The sequence below is a fragment of the Primulina eburnea genome, chromosome 2, assembly GCF_022965805.1.
Source record: "Primulina eburnea isolate SZY01 chromosome 2, ASM2296580v1, whole genome shotgun sequence".
Classification (NCBI taxonomy): domain Eukaryota; kingdom Viridiplantae; phylum Streptophyta; class Magnoliopsida; order Lamiales; family Gesneriaceae; genus Primulina; species Primulina eburnea.
The window spans coordinates 33,273,893-33,286,617 of record NC_133102.1 but is presented as its reverse complement, the minus strand read 5'-3'; the positions used below and the strand labels follow the sequence as shown (position 1 = coordinate 33,286,617).

Sequence of the window (12,725 nt, the reverse complement as noted above, 5' to 3'; positions counted from 1 at the left end):
AAACAATGTGTGTGTGTGGGCAATGTTGGCTCAAGCATCATGCATTTCCATAGTAAAGATTTCAACGCCGTCAGAGACTTTATTCTACACTTCAGTGTACAATCCCTTTCTCTCATCCCTCTTCCCTAACACTGATACACAGCACAACTAAGTAGGGCTTGGTATGAACAAAATCATCAATGCAAGATAAGGGTGTCTCGAGCAGGTTGGAACGGACAATGAGGGAGGTGTAGTTATGTAATGATTGCGCACTTTCAGACTTTGCGTCTGATTTCCTTCAACTCCATACATCTCCATTCTTTTAGCCCAGGAATAGAATTTCATTCCTTTATTTGGCTCTCCCACACCTTACATCTCCATCTTTCACTTTTTTTTTTTGACGTTTTGTTTTGTGTCGCAATCTTTCATTTTCTGTTCTCCCTCAGACAGGGACAAAAAGTATGGGCGTGTGGTGGTGTCCACTCTCAAGGGTGCCTCAACAAGATTCGATAATGGTAGGTATAAGAGTGCAGATATCGCAACACAAGTATTATCAGTAAGCTCAGTTCAATGAATTAGTTTAGCAAATATGTGCCTACTCAGTGTTCATATCAAAGGATGTGTTCAAGTTCAAGTTACCTAATGCATTTCAAATTCCCCACAGGCAATGTCCAATTTCACTATGTCATGCACTTTGATTTTGCTGTGCCGATTTTTCATTATCCATTTCAGATTTTCATGTGTCCATCTCTTGTGTATTCTAGACTAGTGCCGTGAAAATAACAGTGGTCATGTGTATGTGTATCCCATTCTACATCATCATTGGCTACCATATATCATTCTAGCACCAACTATACATCACTTCTCAGCTGACAACAACAAACATGAGATAAATTCAATCCGAAAGCAAAATGAACTAAACAACCAACCGATACATAATATAACTAAATAACCAACCGACATACGACATAACCGGAGTAAATGCCCACCCCCCCAAATAGAAACGTGCACTGTCCCCAGGGCGCAAAACTTACGAAAACAATGATGCAAACGATCAGACCTGGAGTTACAACTGCAGACAAAATGCACGGTAAATAAAAGCAGAAAGTAAACGAAAAATAAAGGGAAACGGGAAGACTCCCCTGATCACTGGTCATCCTCCTCGTCATCGGGTGGTACAACTCCATGCTCCACATCGTCGGCCTGTGGATAAGCACACTGGAAGGGGAAAGGAGGCGGGTATGCCGGTGGTGGTGGGTAAGCTACGGTGTCCATGCCCATGTGCAATGCCATCCCACGGACCAGAGACTCCATCGATGTCATGTGTGCGCTATTGACAGTGTTATACTGATCTTGATGGACCGCAAATACACCCAACTCGTCAAATTTTTCAATAATGGACCGGCGGCGAGGCTGTGGTGGTGGTGGTGGGTGGTTGGCGGCCGCCTCCTCCTCAGGTACCTCTGGGAAGTCAATCGCACGCTTGCCTCTCTTTGTCTTCACCCACGAGACGTCAATGGGCCTCATTGGTTGTAGCCATTCATCCTCCACATTAACGACTACCCCGGCTCGCACACACAGCTCGGTAATAATAGTAGGAAAGAATAGGGCAATGCTCGAGCTATGTATGGATTGCTGGATCTGCGAAAAGATCACTCGACCCACATTAATGGTTATCCTTTCTACCAATGCGTACATCATGATGGCGCGGTCCTTCTGAACGTCACTGGTATGTGACACTGGCATCAATCGTTTGGATAGGAATGCATACCACATCGCGGGTTTGAACAACAAATATTTTTCCAGAAAGCAACTCGGAGTCTTCCACCTAGCGCCCGGGTAACATATAGATTGCAAAATAACTACGAAATTGGGATTTGCGATCAGCGCCTCTAAATAAGACTCATCAACTACAGGGGTAGCTAATAGTGCATTTATCGTGATTGAGTCGAAAGAAACTAGCTTACCCCGTACCATAGCCGCGCCATCAGTTCTCTCGGCAGCGTTGGCATAGAATTCTCGCACAATCGGAACCACCGCGGCCTTAGGTAGCGCACAAAAGGATTCCCAACCCCGGTTCGCAATAGCCCGCATCAAACCCAATGACTCTGAAGATAATTCAAACCCCCGCTTCGGAATGGGGAGCTTATGAACTTTGGCATGTTCATATCTCTGTCGTGCTTCCTCGGTGACAAATTTACCTCGAATACCAGAGGATGAGGAGGAAGAGACGTGTGTTACCTTGGATTTCTTCGGGGCCATGAATGAATGTGTGTGTGAAGAGTTGCCAAGGTTAATCCGCGTGGCTGTCCCGAATTTGAGTGAAGAGTGGAGTCACCAACTGATTGAGTGCTCTAGGAGTGTAGGAAACCGAGAATCTGCAATTCAAGAAGAAATTTGAAGGTGAGGGGTGATTTGTGCAAAGTGTTCGGTGTGGGAGGGGAAATGGGGCGTGTAGAATGAAAAGGAAAAGGGGAGATCGCTTTTAAATAACGCGGCGCGTGACCGCCCTAGCGCGAGGCTCTCGGGTGAAAATCAAAAGGGTTTGCGCTGGGGCGGCCAAACTTGACCGCCCTAACGCAAGACCCTCGGTCCCCAACGTGCCATGGGCGTTCGCTGGGGCGGTCAAGTTTGACCGCCCTAGCGCCCTAGCTTCTGTTTGTTTTGTCAATTTTTTTTATAAAATAAAATAAAACAAAAGCAAGAGCAAATAAACAAATTGACACGAAAGAAAAATTAAATCAAATGCAAGAGAAGGGGAAGAAAAGTAGTTCTCAATTTATAGTCGAGAGCTTGACTGTCGGTCCGTCTCAGTTCGGCATGTCTTGGAACCGGGTGGTTCCAAGTTGTGGCTCAATTGTGCCACCCATGTAGTGCTTCAGGCGCTGGACATTGACCGTAAATGTCCCATCCTTCCCATCTTTCAATTCTACAGCTCCCGATGGATAAACTTTCGAGATCACGAACGGACCGGACCATCGTGACTTCAATTTTCCGGGAAAAAGTCGCAACCAGGAGTTGTAGAGTAGGACACTGTCACCTTCTTTGAATTCTCTCTCGATGATCCGCTTGTCATGGGCTTTCTTCGTCTTTTCCTTGTAGATTAGTGCGAGATCATATGCTAGATTTCTGAACTCCTCCAACTGATCTAGTTGAAGCAAACGTCGTTCACCTGCATCAGTAAAGTTAAAGTTCAGTGCTTTTGTTGCCCAATATGCGCGATGCTCTAACTCTACAGGTAGATGACATGCTTTACCAAACAAAAGCCTATACGGTGTAGTGCCTATAGATGTTTTAAAAGCAGTCCTATATGCCCAAAGAGCATCATCTAATCTCACCGACCAATCCTTCCTATTGACACCTACCACTTTCTCCAAAATTCGCTTTATCTCTCGGTTCGACACTTACACTTGACCACTCGTCTGGGGGTGATAGGGGGTAGATATCTTATGTGTGACACCATATTTGCTCAAAAGTTTTTCAAATAGTTTGTTGCAAAAATGCGTGCCACCATCACTAATGATTGCTCGTGGTGTTCCAAATCGGTTAAAAATGTTTTTCTTTAAAAATTTTAGGACCACTTGAGCATCATTAGTGGCATACGCTTCCGCCTCTACCCACTTAGACACATAATCAACCGCAACCAAAATGTATTTTTTCGTGAATGAACTGGGAAACGGTCCCATAAAGTCTATCCCCCACACATCAAAAACCTCACACTCAATGATATTATTTAAAGGTATTTCATGACGGTTAGAGATGTTACCTGACCGCTGGCATTTATCACAATGTAGTACATAAGAACGAGCATCTTTAAAGAGGGTTGGCCAATAAAAGCCACATTCAAGTACCTTGGATGCCGTCCTTGTTGGTCCGAAATGACCACCTACCTCACGGTCATGGCAATGGTTGAGAATTTGATCAAACTCTTCCTCCGCAACACACCGTCTTATCATTGAATCTGCACAAATTTTACACAAAAACGGTTCCTCCCAAAAATACTATTTCACGTCAGAAAAGAATTTCTTTCGTTGGTGAAACGATAGGTTTGGTGGAGGTGTGCCTGTGACAAGAAAGTTAGCGAAATTTGCATACCATGGACAATGTTTCATCTCAAACAGTTGCTCGTCAGGAAACCAATCATTAATAGCTTGATCTACACAGTCATTACTAACAAGCTCTAGTCTAGATAAATGATCCGCCACCACATTCTCAACACATTTCTTATCTTTTATTTCCAAATCAAACTCTTGTAACAATAAGATCCACCGAAGTAAGTGTGGCTTTGCATATTTTTTAGCAAGCAAATATTTCAGTGCAGAGTGGTCTGTGTAAATAATGACTTTTGACAAAACAAGATATGCATGAAATTTATCAAGTGCAAACACTACTGCAAGTAACTCTTTTTCAGTGGTGGCATAATTTAATTGTGCTTCATCTAGAGTCTTACTTGCATAGTATATAGTGTGGAATACCTTGTTTCGTCTTTGGCCGAGGACAGCACCAACCGCAGCATCATTGGCATCGCACATGATCTCGAAGGGCAGATCCCAATCCGGTGGCACCAAGACAGGAGCCGTCACCAAGCGCTCCTTTAAATCCTCGTATGCCTGCAAACAGTTAGAATTAAAATTAAAGGGCATATCTTTCATAAGTAGAGAAGATAAAGGTTTGGCAACTTTAGAAAAATCTTTGATGAACCGCCGATAGAAACCGGCGTGGCCTAAAAAACTTCTAACTCCCTTTACTGAGGCTGGTGGTGGTAGGTTCTTTATGACTTCAATTTTTGCCTTGTCCACCTCAATTCCTTGCTCCGAAACCTTGTGCCCTAAAACAATTCCCTCTTGTACCATGAAATGGCACTTTTCCCAATTGAGCACCAAGTTCGTCTCCTCGCATCTTCTCAACACGGATCTCAAATTCTTCAAGCACTCATCAAACGTTGCACCAAAGATAGAAAAATCATTCATAAATATTTCAAGAAAGTTTTCAATCATATCATGGAATATAGCAGTCATACAGCGCTGAAATGTAGCAGGTGCATTACAAAGACCAAAAGGCATTCGGCGAAAAGCAAACGTACCATAAGGACAAGTGAAAGTGGTTTTCTATTGGTCCTCAGGTGCAATTGTGATTTGATTATACCTCGAATACCCATCTAGAAAACAATAAAATTCATGCCCCGCTAATCTCTCCAACATTTGATCAATAAAGGGAAGGGGAAAATGGTCCTTACGAGTGGCATCATTCAACTTCCTATAGTCAATACATACTCTCCACCCCGTAACAGTTCTCGTGGGAATAAATTCATTCTTTTCATTGGTGATCACCGTAATCCCACCTTTCTTAGGCACAAATTGAACCGGACTTACCCAAGCACTATCGGAAATAGGGTAGATAATACCTGAATCGAGAATCTTAATAGTTTCAGCTTTCACTACCTCTTGCATCTTTGGATTTAGTCGTCTTTGAGGTTGCACGAGAGGTGAGTACTTTTCTTCCATCAAGATTTTATGCATGCATATCGATGGACTGATTCTCTTGATGTCTGCCACCTTCCAAGCGAATGCCCTTTTGTGCTCTTTGAGAACTTGCAACAATTTGTCCTCCATAGCATCTGTCAAAGCAGCAGAAATAATGACATGCAACGTGTTATTCTCACCTAGGAATACATACTTTAAGTGCGGAGGTAAGGGTTTGAGTTCAAGCGTCGGTGGCTCCTCGATGCTCGACTTTGGAGGGATCAAATCTTTGCGCTCTCCTAGATCTTCCAGTTTCATCCTCATCGGCCTTCTCCATGGATGGTTGTCATTGAAGTATGCTACTATTTCAGCTTTTTCTTCATCCAATTCCTCTTCTCCCAATTCAGTAGTGATGGTGGCCTCCAAAGGGTCCCTAAAAACATCCTGCACATAGTGAGACACAAGAGAGTCAAAAGCATCAATTCTAAAACAACTATCAGAATGCAGTGTGTGCTTAAGTGCATTAAAAACATCAAAAGTAATCTCTTCCTCGCCCACTCTCAATCTCAACTTCCCTTCTTGCACATCAATCAGTGCCTTGCCAGTTGCAAGGAACGGTCTCCCCAAAATTAGAGGCATCTCTGTATCCTCCTCCATGTCGAGAACCAAGAAATCCGCAGGGAAAATGAATTTGTCCACTTTCACTAGCACATCCTCAATCACTCCGCGGGGGTACTTGACAGATCTGTGAGCCAGTTGCAAGGACATCCTCGTCGGCTTAGGCTCTCCCAACCCGAGTTTCCTAAACACAGACAATGGCATAAGATTAATACTTGCACCAAGATCACATAAAGCTTTATGAAAAACAACATCACCAATCATGCAAGGAATAGAAAAACTCCATGGGTCTTTGCGTTTCGGTGGGATTTTGTTTTGCACCAAAGCGGAGCAATTTTCAGTTAAGTTCACTGTCATGTGATCCTCCAACTTCCTCTTATTGGCTAAAATGTCCTTTAAAAATTTAGCATAACTAGGCATTTGCATTAAAGCATCGGCGAAGGGAATATTGATATGCAATTTTTTAAACACCTCAAGAAACTTACCGAATTGTGCATCTAGTTTAGCTTTTTTCAATGCTGCAGGGAAGGTGGAGGAATAACAATTTTAGGTTGTGTAGTGGGTGCTAGTGTAGAGTTAGAAGACTTTCCTTTAGATGTCGCAGTTTTCTCATCTACGGTTTGAGTTTTTTATTTTTCCCTTGACTCCAAAACTTTCCCACTCTTCAACTCGATTGCCTTCACTTGCTCTTTTGGATTAGTCTCTGTGTTACTTGGCAAGGTTCCTGGCTCTCTACTTGATATCATCTTCGCTAACTGACCAATCTGATTTTCAAGCCCCTTTATCGACGCATCCTGATTTTTAAGTCTAGTTTCAGTGGATGAAATAAACTTAAACATCATTTGCTCCAAGTTGGACTTTTCTTCTCTAGGAGGATCGGATCTGTACATCGGTTGTTTTCCATATTGTTGTCCTCCCTGCGGTCTATTCTGACTGTTTTGACCGCCCCATGAGAAGTTGGGATGTTGCCTCCACCCAGGATTGTATGTGTTCGAATAAGGGTCATGTCTTGGGCGGTTTTGGACTCCCACTTGGTTCACTGGTGCCTCATTTTGCACATAGAATGGATTGTCATCTTGACAGTCCTTCGCATAGTGTTCCCCTCCACACTTTTCATAGAATATCTCTTGAAGATGCATCGCCGTGCCACCCACATTCAAGCCGTCTATTTTCCTGTTTAAAGCATCAAGTCGTGCAGTAATAGCCGAAAAATCAGTTACCTGGTGCACTCCTGCACTCTTCCGCTGGTTGTTTCTTTCAGATTGAGGATGATAGCTGCTAGCAGCCATCTCCTCTAACAATTCATATCCTTCTTCCGCAGTCTTCCTCAACAGGTGTCCACATGCAGCCGCATCTATCATAGTACGGTTAGGAGTAAGCAAACCAAAATAAAATGTTTGAACGACTAACCCGAGTGGTAACTCGTGATGTGGGCATCTTCGTAGTAGATCCTTGAAGCGTTCCCATGCCTCATATAGAGATTCCTGATCGAATTGAGCAAATGTTGTAATGTTTGCCCGCAGCTTCATGGTCTTGGAGGGAGGGAAGTATTTGATGAGAAAGGCTTTCGCCATGTCGTCCCATGTAGCGATCGACCCTACAGGCAAACAATTTAACCATGCCTTAGCTTTATCACGTAAAGAGAAAGGAAATAAACGCAACCTAACAGCATCATCAGAAACTCCATTGAATTTAAAAGTATCTCAGATTTCAAGAAAATCCGCGATGTGCGTGTTTGGGTCATCCATTGCAGTTCCTCCAAATTGGACCGTATTCTGAATCATCTGGATTATGGCTGGCTTGATTTCGAAGTGATTTGCCCGCACAATAAGCCTCACAATGCTAGGGCGAGCACCCTCCAAAGAAGGCTGGGCATACTCCAGCATCGGTATGCGACGCGGTATCTCAACTTGTCTATTGTCACGCTGTTCCTCTCCACGTTCTTGCTCGTGTCTTTCCATCAGTTCTTTAAGTCTTTGTTGTTGTCTTCGCCTTCAGAAAGTTCTTTCAATTTCAAGATCAAACTCATACTCCACGTCAAGTGACTTTGGCATGCACTGGAAGGAATATCTGTAATAAAATATGGAGTGTTAGCTCAAGATAAATAAAATAATGCTAAAGAAAATAACCAAAAAAATAAAATTGTAGATTAACAGTCCCCGGCAACGGCGCCAAAAACTTGATCGAGCAAAACTTGCACAATAAAATCCCCAATAAATTATGATTTTTTATGCTCAAAATTAATCGCAAGTGCATGATGTCAAGTAATAATATAGTGTACAAGAGTACGAGTATCGTTCCACTGAAGACTGTGTTTAACAATTATTATTTTCAGTTATTTAACATTTAGCAACGAAAATTGAGTTGTGTGATTATTCCTACTATACTCAAATAAATATGCAATTAAAATGATTCAACAAGTAATGAATGAGAATTTAATCTAAAATGTCGAGTAAAATTCAATGAGAAATGGATTTGTTAGGAATCTCGGTTCACCTACCCCTCGTTTATTAATTAATTCGTTCGATCGTGATCTACGCTTCCGACAAGATTTCCTAATCTATTGAACATACTCTCTCGAGCTATGCCAAACTAATTCTACTCAATGAAGTAATTAAATGTCTTTAATTATTTATCAAGAGCAAATCGAATTTCGATCTATGAAATCCCCTAGTCTTCGACCTTAAGGACTATGACTATCGGCACGTATCCAATTTCATATATCTATGTAAATTGTAGATCCGCGAATTATACTACTCGTTCCTATCACAAGTTATTCTCTCGAACTCACTCGCAATATAAAGACGTTGTTAAAGTTAGCTACGCTCTAACAACACGATAAAACAGTAGTAAAATAAAGAATAATGCAAAATCGAAATATAAATTAATTCAAATCAAGGTTCGGGGTAGGATCCCCTTAAATCCCAACAAATAATTAAAGGTTAGCTGCTAGAATTCATAGTTAAACTAAGCAAAACAATATTTAAAAGATGAAAACTAAATTAGAAATACTAGATTTGATGAAAAATGCAAAGAACGATGTCCGGAAATCGGCGAATCTTCAATCCAAGCACTTGCTCCAAGCTTTTCTCCTTTTTTTCTCCTCCTTGGCTGCTCAATCCCCCTTCAAAAATCGTGCCTAGGGTATATTTTCTCCAGACTTCTCTTTCCAAGTTGAATGCAAATCAAAAAGGGAACTTTCCATTGTCGCGTCGCGCTGGGGCGGTCAAGTTTCACCGCCCTAGCGCCAAGTCCTCTGCCCTTCGGTTCTCTTCGCAGCCTCTCGCGCTGGGGAGGTCAAGTTTCACCGCCCTAGCGCGAGGTCTTCTGTTTTGAGTCTTCAGCATCTCGCGCTGGGGCGGTCAAGTTTCACCGCCCCAGCGCGAGGTCTTCGGCCTTAAATCCTCTTTTTGGTTGATTTTCTCCATTTTTCTGCACATTAAGGTAACTTCAGTGGGCGGTGATCAAAGGTAATAGACTAAGAAGAAATAACCAAAATGCAGACCTCATAAACTCTAAAATGATGCAAACTATGACTCCTACAATACATTAAAACACGTAAATATGACCTCTATCAACCCCCTCATACTAACCTTTTGCTCGCCCTCGAGCAAAAATAGGTTGCAAGATATAACAACTTGAGAAGTAGTACATCGGTGCATTCACGGTTCTGGTTTGCCTCAGTGAATATCAACACATACTTTATCCACTAATTTATTAACACAAGACACTAGTTTCAAATTTCACTACGAAGTTTCGACATTACATTCTTTCATGGATGTGTAAAACAATGTGTGTGTGCGCAATGTTGGCTCAAGCATCATGCATTTCCATAGTAAAGATTTCAACGCCGTCAGAGACTTTAATCTACACTTCAGTGTACAATCCCTTTCTCTCATCCCTCTTCCCTAACACTTATACACATCACAACTAAGTAGAGGTTGGTATGAACAAAATCATCAATGCAAGATAAGGGTTTCTCGAGCAGGTTGGAACGGACAATGAGGGAGGTGTAGTGATGTAATTATTGCGCACTTTCAGACTTTGCGTCTGATTTCCTTCAACTCCATACATCTCCATTCTTTTAGCCCAGGAATAGAATTTCATTCCTTTATTTGGCTCTCCCACACCTTACATCTCCATCTTTCACTTTTTTTTTGACGTTTTGTTTTGTGTCGCAATCTTTCATTTTCTGTTCTCCCTCAGACAGGGACAAAAAGTATGGGCGTGTGGTGGTGTCCACTCTCAAGGGTGCCTCAACAAGATTCGATAAAGGTAGGTATAAGAGTGCAGATATCGCAACACAAGTATTATCAGTAAGCTCAGTTCAATGAATTAGTTTAGCAAATATGTGCCTACTCAGTGTTCATATCAAAGGATGTGTTCAAGTTCAAGTTACCTAGTGCATTTCAAATTCCCCACAGACAATGTCCAATTTCACTATGTCATGCACTTTGATTTTGCCAACATTTGTGCCGATTTTTCATTATCCATTTCAGATTTTCATGTGTCCATCTCTTGTGTATTCTAGACTAGTGCCGTGAAAATAACAGTGGTCATGTGTATGTGTATCCCATTCAACATCATCATTGGCTACCATATATCATTCTAGCACCAACTATACATCACTTCTCAGCTGACAACAACAAACATGAGATAAATTCAATCCGAAAGCAAAATGAACTAAACAACCAACCGATACATAATATAACTAAATAACCAACCGACATACGACATAACCGGAGTAAATGCCCACCCCCCAAATAGAAACGTGCACTGTTCCCAGGGCGCAACACTTACGAAAACAATGATGCAAACGATCAGACCAGGAGTTACAACTGCAGACAAAATGCACGGTAAATAAAAGCAGAAAGTAAACGCAAAATAAAGGGAAACGGGAAGACTCCCCTGGTCACTGGTCATCCTCCTCGTCATCGGGTGGTACAACTCCATGCTCCACATCGTCGGCCTGAGGATAAGCACACTGGAAGGGGAAAGGAGGCGGGTATGCCGGTGGTGGTGGGTAAGCTACGGTGTCCATGCCCATATGCAATGCCATCCCACGGACCAGAGACTCCATCGATGTCATGTGTGCGCTATTGACAGTGTTATACTGATCTTGATGGACCGCAAAGACACCCAACTCGTCAAATTTTTCAATAATGGACCGGCGGCGAGGCTGTGGTGGTGGTGGTGGGTGGTTGGCGGCCTCCTCCTCCTCAGGTACCTCTGGGAAGTCAATCGCACGCTTGCCTCTCTTTGTCTTCACCCACGAGACGTCAATGGGCCTCATTGGTTGTAGCCATTCATCCTCCACATTAACGACTACCCCGGCTCGCACACACAGCTCGGTAATAATAGTAGGAAAGAATAGGGCAATGCTCGAGCTATGTATGGATTGATGGATCTGCGAAAAGATCACTCGACCCACATTAATGGGTATCCTTTCTACCAATGCGTACATCATGATGGCGCGGTCCTTCTGAACGTCACTGGTATGTGACACTGGCATCAATCGTTTGGATAGGAATGCATACCACATCGCGGGTTTGAACAACAAATATTTTTCCAGAAAGCAACTCGGAGTCTTCCACCTAGCACCCGGGTAACATATAGATTGCAAAATGACTTCGAAATTGAGATTTGCGATCAGCGCCTCTAAATAAGACTCATCAACTACAGGGGTAGCTAATAGTGCATTTATCGTGATTGAGTCGAAAGAAACTAGCTTACCCCGTACCATAGCCGCGCCATCAGTTCTCTCGGCGGCGTTGGCATAGAATTCTCGCACAATCGGAACCACCGCGGCCTTAGGTGGCGCACAAAAAGATTCCCATCCCCGGTTCGCAATAGCCCGCATCAAACCCATTGACCCTGAAGATAATTCAAACCCCCGCTCCGGAATGGGGAGCTTATGAACTTTGGCATGTTCATATCTCTGTCGGGCTTCCTCGGTGACAAATTTACCTCGAATACCAGAGGATGAAGAGGAAGAGACGTGTGTTACCTTGGATTTCTTCGGGGCCATGAATGAATGTGTGTGTGAAGAGTTGCCAAGGTTAATCCGCGTGGCTGTCCCGAATTTGAGTGAAGAGTGGAGTCACCAACTGATTGAGTGCTCTAGGAGTGTAGGAACCCGAAAATCTGCAATTCAAGAAGAAATTTGAAGGTGAGGGGCGATTTGTGCAGAGTGTTCGGTGTGGGAGGGGAAATGGGGCGTGCAGAATTAAAAAGAAAAGGGGAGATCGCTTTTAAATAACGCGGCGCGTGACCGCCCTAGCGCAAGGCTCTCAGGTGAAAATCAAAAGGTTTTGCGCTGGGGCGGTCAAGGTTTTGCGCTGGGGCGGTCTAACGCAAGACCCTCGGTCCCCAACGTGCCATGGGCGTTCGCTGGGGCGGTCAAGTTTGACCGCCCTAGCGCCCTAGCTTCTGTTTGTTTTGTCAATTTTTTTTATATAAAATAAAATAAAACAAAAGCAAGAGCAAATAAACAAATTGACACGAAAGAAAAATTAAATCAAATGCAAGAGAAGGGGAAGAAAAGTAGTTCTCAATTTATAGTCGAGAGCTTGACTGTCGGTCCGTCTCAGTTCGGCATGTCTTGGAACCGGGTGGTTCCAAGTTGTGGCTCAATTGTGCCACCCATGTAGTGCTTCAGGCGCTGGA

The 12,725-nt window shown here is 43.1% G+C and overlaps 1 non-coding gene across 1 annotated transcript; it reads left to right on the top strand.

The window, feature by feature from the left end:
• Positions 1-7,478: 7,478 nt before the first annotated feature.
• On the top strand, positions 7,479-7,584 carry LOC140824860 (small nucleolar RNA R71). The gene has a single exon (XR_012116479.1). It is a non-coding gene; the product is annotated as a small nucleolar RNA R71 (small nucleolar RNA).
• Positions 7,585-12,725: the final 5,141 nt, after the last annotated feature.